The 6,235-nt window shown below is 50.1% G+C and overlaps 1 long non-coding RNA gene across 1 annotated transcript; it reads right to left on the bottom strand.

The window, feature by feature from the left end:
* Positions 1-3,084: 3,084 nt before the first annotated feature.
* On the bottom strand, positions 3,085-5,732 carry LOC144123523 (uncharacterized). Its single transcript, XR_013313109.1, has 2 exons — positions 5,474-5,732; positions 3,085-3,302 (listed from the first exon to the last, which is right to left on the bottom strand). It is a non-coding gene; the product is annotated as an uncharacterized LOC144123523 (long non-coding RNA).
* Positions 5,733-6,235: the final 503 nt, after the last annotated feature.

Consider the following 6,235-nt stretch of genomic DNA (forward strand, 5'->3'; position numbering starts at 1 on the left):
CTCCTTTCTCATGGGCAGTGATTTGCTTCCCGTGCCTTAAAAAAACAACAAACAAACCATATTGAACTCGGCTCATTTGTCAGGCAGCGACAAATGACACCAACAAACATTCCGGCACGCCGTTCCAGCGCTCTACGCAGGTCTTTGGGGCCTGCACCCACACAGACCCTGCGGAGAGGTACCGCCAGGTAGTGAGACAGGTACCGTGCCTTTTATTCCCTGATAAGCAATGATGATCACGTTTTTTATTCAACTTATAGTCACGATCCGAACAGGAAATACCCTAAACTTCTATTATAAGGGTGCGCAAGGAGCGACCAGAAGAAGCCATGCCGATATTACCCTTGCGTGCATCCCAGATAAATTTATTTGTGACGAAATTAAAGGCACAGTAACTGTCTCACTTCTCCGTGGACACCTCAACCGCGCCTATGTGCTGCGCGATCCACAGGGTTACATGCAAACGCAAATGTTTTGAGAGAAACTAAATATGGACACTCGTTGGACCCTTCAACCACACCGAAGGGGAAGGGATGAACAAGGACGTAAAAGAAGAGAGGAAGTGGGGGGGGGGGGGCACTGTACTGGAGGGCCTGATTATCCCGGTGGTGGTCCCGAAGGCGAAAGGAAAAAAATTACAGCCGATTTAGCTTACTTGGCCAAATGCAACGTCTGTGTGCTAGCACGTCGCGTTTTATTTCGCTTTCGGTTCGAGGCTGGGGTTTCAAGGTTAGTCTTCAGACAAAGATCGGTGCAACCGGTGATTGAAGACCTTAGTGGCAGCACACTATAAAACTTAAGGACAGCTTAACGCTCCTTAAGAGGGCGCTGCGATAGCTGTGTGTTCTGGATCCATTGCGCACGGTTGTACGTTGATAAAGACGACGACATGCAATGCAGCTCGAGACAGTGGCAGCTAAACACGAGGGGTGCCCTTTTGCTCCCGTGCAGTGGCCAGCGAAGCTGATCTGTTCGTGCCAATGCAGGCTCGAGACCCCGGCGCAGTCGCAGCTATGTATAGTTTATTTCTGCAGGTCTAGCTGGATTGGATTGGAAAACATTTAATTCGTCAGAAAAGGCAGAATGCAGACGATCCGTGCTAGGTGGCTATCAGTTCACGGCTGACAGCGACCTGGGTAGCCCATTCAATGACCCGGGTTTGAACTCCCAAGTCTGAGCTGACCAACACGGCCTCCCACTGCGCGAGAGTAGGAACCTGTATTAGAGATTTCGTGGGCGGCTCCTCTTTAAAATTCCACAATAGGTGATCATAAGTGGGTAAATCACCACATAATGTACATGCAGGGTCGTATTCCCCGGGGTAGAATTTTGACAACAGGTAAGGCGTCATGAAGGATCGCGTCTGGAGTCGCCTCCAAGTGGTCTCCTGCTCCTTATTAAAGGCTTTGTCTGGAGGAGGGAATATCCTCCTTCCAAGTTTAAAATGGTTAGTAATATCGTGAAAAGATGATAGGCCGTCCTTCGAAAAACTCTCAGCAACGACAGCGTCCCCTGCTCGGCTGACGAATCCTCGAGCTGTTATGTGTGCCGCTTCGTTACCAGGGTTCCCCGAGTGAGCCGGGACCCATATCAATTCAATAATTCTGTCTAAGTCTTTGGTTTGACCCAATATGCTCATTGCTGCCTGAGAAATTCTGCCCCTCGCATAATTGTGTATGGCAAATTTAGAGTCGCTGAGTATATAGTAGCTTCTGTGTTAATGATAGCAAGGGCGATTGTCGCCTCTTCTGCCGTTTCCGAGGATTTCGTTATGGCAGTGCCGGAGACTATCAGTCTACCTTGCGTATCCACCGCCGTTAGTGCGAACGCTTGTTTCTGGGGATATTCTGCGGCATCTACATATACTGCATGTTCATCTTGGTTGTATTTGTTGTGTAGAGCTTTTGCCCTAGCCCTTCTCCCCTCGTGGTGACTAGGATGCATATTCTTAGCTAGTGGCTTAACTCTTATTACCTTAGCGATGCGTTTAGGTATCTGTGTTTTGGTATCTTGGGGTGGAAACTGTATGCCTAGTCCTAAACGATCAAGTATGGTTCTTCCTGCTTTGGTGCGGGAAAGCCGGCCTCTCTGCATTGTTAAGTGTGCCTCTGTAAGCTCGTCTAAGGTGTTGTGTACTCCCAAGTCCCGAAACCTTTCGGTGGATTCAGACACTCAAACAGACAATGGATTTTTTCGAGATTGGAAGCCTTAGTGCTCGCGCACTAAAACGCACCGATGTACTGCGCGACGTCAGTGCAAATGAAAGAAGCCCAGCGGGGCGAAATTTATCCGCAGCCTTCTAAACGGCCCTCTTTTTTTTTATTCCTTCTTTCACTCCAAACTTTATTATTTCACTCCCGATGCGGTTGGAGTGCCCACCACGTTGCGTCTTTACTTTTCTCAAAACCAATTTTCACACGGCGCGGTTGAGGTGCCCTCACACGCCCCAGCAGTCACGCCCGGCGAAGGCATCAACAGCTTCGGATGTTGTCGCATTGTCAAGTCATAATGTAATTAGGTGTCCCTATCCAGTTTTTATCCAGGATGATTTCGACCACACTGCACTGTTTACGTGCCCTGACTCTGCAGAGCTCACAAGCGTGTTCGTATTTTGCCTGCGCAAAAATTCGACCGCCACAACAGAGAGAGAGAGAGAGAGAGAGAGATGCTGTCACCTCGCGCTCAGCAGCTGTGTAGGCTAGGACCGCTGGGCAACCGCGGCGGGGTCACATAGTAGCCATTCAGTCAGCGTTGACCGAAGTGGCAAAAGTGAGCGCTCCTCTCTGGCGCCACTTACTCTCTCTCCGATAATCTCTCGCTCCTTAACGCCGCACGTGTTCTAACCAAAGCAAACCAGACTTCTACGCGTGGTGACACGAGGCAGGGGAGCATGGTCTTGTCTCTCATTCGCGACCATAAAAGCCGAAACAGCGTGCGTCACGCTGTGTGGCTGCAATGTTTCCAAAGGTTTCGCACGGGCGCGCGCTATTTTTGCGCGTCCGCAGAAGACGCGCGTCGATCGTCAGGCAGGCGTCAAGCCAGCGAGCATCAGCTGCTAGCAACAGCCGCGGCAGGCTCCGGGGCGCGGTTGTAACTTCTTTAATGCATGGACGAAAAAAAACTCTTCAGATGGGTCTTCAGGATCAAGGGGGCGATAAAACATGGCGCAGCAGCGGACGGAGATCAACAAACAACCGGGGTGGCGACCGGGGTGGCGACCGCGTCTCCAGGCGACGGGGACCGGACAACGACCGCGCAGGCATCCCCTCTCCTTGGGCGTCAGACGTTCTCTTCCCGTTTTCCTGAGCGCGGCATGGAAGAAAATGAAATTTAAAACACGTTAGACTCGAGCGGGCGCAATTTGGAAGCGCGCCTTCGCGTGTGTGCAAGACAGAGGCAGCCGCGTTCCGCCCACCATGAGGGGTAACGAGGTGACATGGCTGCCAACGCCAGGTGTAGCTGTCTAGCTCTCTCGTTACGCGCCCTTTACGGCAGCGAGCGCGGAATGGGCAGAAGCCGTGCATATGCGGGGACGCTGTTCTTTTTTCCTTTTTACGTATTTGCACCGCTATTCGCGCGTATTTACTTTTTTCTCTTTCTAGAGTGTTCCACGCGTGCATAGGGACGGCGCCGTAACTCGCGTAGCGCACAATGGCCCGTCAGGCATGACACAAATGCACCGTGGAAGGCGCGGTGGATGTGCGCGAGCGAGCTGCTCGCAGGCAGTGACTAAACGAGCCCTCCTTTGTTGCGCAAAATGGAATGGCTGAGTAACAGGAACGTTTCAACTTCGTGCTTCGCCTTGTGTACGTTGAGAGATGTTTAGCGCCGTATGAAAACGATGGCGCGGCGAGGCTAGTGTGTGGAAGCAAAGAGGGCGGCCGTGAGATTGCCTTATACCTCCGTAGCTACTAGAGGTACCGTAACTCAAGCGCATATGGGCGATGTTACAGGTCTACGAATATTGCTGCCGTAATAGAGGCAGGCGCAACGTGATGTCACGAACTTCCTCCAAAGAAACCGATCACCCTGCTTCTTCACAATGTGACACGCCACGAAATATCTTCTACCAAGGTCTTGACCTGTGCGTTACAAAATAAAAATGGAGCCATGTATTGAGTCGCTTTAGGAGGAAATACCGTTGTGAACTTTGTAGAACATGATAAGAAACATTACGGTGCAAATGAAGCATCGTCTATAATTATATGCTCACATATTTGGCATGGCACTATGCCCTGGAAGCTGCATACAGTAACGCCGTACACTTAATTCGACGTGAGAAGATTTTGGTGACCAGCATGCGAGAGAAGCCTGAAATTTTAGGCATGCTGTACTGGATGCGCGGTGGAAATATCTAAACCTACAGAAAGCAATGTTTGACACTTGGAGATCTTATATGGTTGAGCACCATTCCCCCCTAGTTCTTACACACAGCCAAGCTAAGCAGTGTCAGCCTAGGAGTCACTGAAAAACTGACACATTACAACGGTCTGCAGCCAAGATGGGCGCTCCCTTCACATATGAAATATGATACAGGGCTAAAAGAATGAAAACAAAATTGGGCAGATGCTCCCCACTTGTTTTCGTTACCTTTTCAATAAAATGAATATTGCCTGTAAAATGTGCAGCCAATGTCTTTTGGGTCTAGTACACACGTTGCCTGGAACTGGCAGAGGCACCACGTGTATCCAAGATGTGAAGTGCAGTGGTTGCCTAAACTTAGAGGCCTCTGCGCCATGACAACGACAATAGCTGTGCCGTCCTTATAACTCCTAGTTGCTTTGAAGCTCTAAGGGGTGCAAATAATATTCTGAACTTCTGAAGCTGTCGAGCGCCGACTGTGCCGCAGGGAGCCAGCTGCATGTCGAGTTGAGCTCAGGGGCGTGGCTTGTGTGCGCTTTCAACAATGACAGCACGTCAACTGCGAACTAACAAATGCACATCAAAACTGTCAGTCTACGCCGACCAAACAACTTACGAAAGCGTGGCCACGAAACTAAGTGTGTCCCAACGGTGTAGCCAGAAGTTTTCTAACACGTCGAATTGGAAATTTGGAGTCGAGCACAAGACACCTAAGTTAGAAGAATGGGAGACACGCGCATGTCTTGCGTTCTGCTCCAATTTGCACCTCATGGCACACCAACTCGCAAAATGTCATCTTGGTTCGCGGACAGACGCAAAAAAAAAAAGAAACAAAGGGGGGGGGGGCAGGGTAATAGAAGGGAGTAAAGCTTGGCCTGGACAACGGTGCATGGTCTGGCCTTTGAGAAGAGGGGGTGAGCTGTACTGAGCTCAGTTAGCTGCCTCCTCGTTACGCCTTCGGTACGCCCAGCTTTACTGCACCAATGCAGCGGCGCGCAGCGCACGAAACAGCGTATTCGAGAGTGCAGCAGCCTATGGGAAACGCACCAACCAAGTGGCGGTAACGAGGCCAGGCGAAATGGAGGACGCGAGGCCCGCAGGGTATACTCACCGCAGCACTTGTTCCACAACTCGCGGCCGCCGGCTCGAGCCTTGTAGAAGACCACGACTCCAAACACCACCAGGACCAGGGCGAACAAGAGCATGAACAGCATGACGCCGGCTCAGTGGGCTCTTTCTTTTCCTCCGAGTCGCTGAGACCTGATGGCGGTACGTGTCTCGAAAGCAGGCGTGATGGCGATGATGATGGCAGCTCCGAACGACGACGTGTCTCTATCGTCTTGTGACATGATGTGCTAAAAAACTGTTGAGAACATCGCCATAGTATTCTGTTTTGGAGCAACAGCGTGAAGGTAATGAATGCGAATTCAAATGCTGGTCTTGAAAAATTAAACGCACGGGCTCGGCACCGAAGCAGAATAGGGGCTGAAAGTAATGATGAAAAGGACGAAGTGATAAACGGTGCGGCGGCTTTAGCATTACGAAAACCAACAACAATCGCATTGTTACATAAACATTTAATGGATACGTGCCATTCAGAAACGCGAGAACGCAGCAACAAAGTGGGTAAAACTAAGATTTTCTAAATATTTCAGAAGTTCAGTACAATTACTCGCGCTCCCTAGACTTCTTTGCTGTAACGTACAATTCTCACCTGGCCTTCTTTTGAGATTGTCTCGAAATTTACATGTAAAAACAATCGAGGGTAACAAAAACGTAATCCACCGTTTTTAGATTCTAATGCAGATTGGAATGCTTGCGCGTTTAACATACTCGCTCACGAACATTTTATGGAGGGATTGAGCTAGTTTCA

This window comes from Amblyomma americanum, chromosome 3 (genome assembly GCF_052857255.1).
Source record: "Amblyomma americanum isolate KBUSLIRL-KWMA chromosome 3, ASM5285725v1, whole genome shotgun sequence".
In the NCBI taxonomy this organism is placed as follows: Eukaryota; Metazoa; Arthropoda; class Arachnida; order Ixodida; family Ixodidae; genus Amblyomma; species Amblyomma americanum.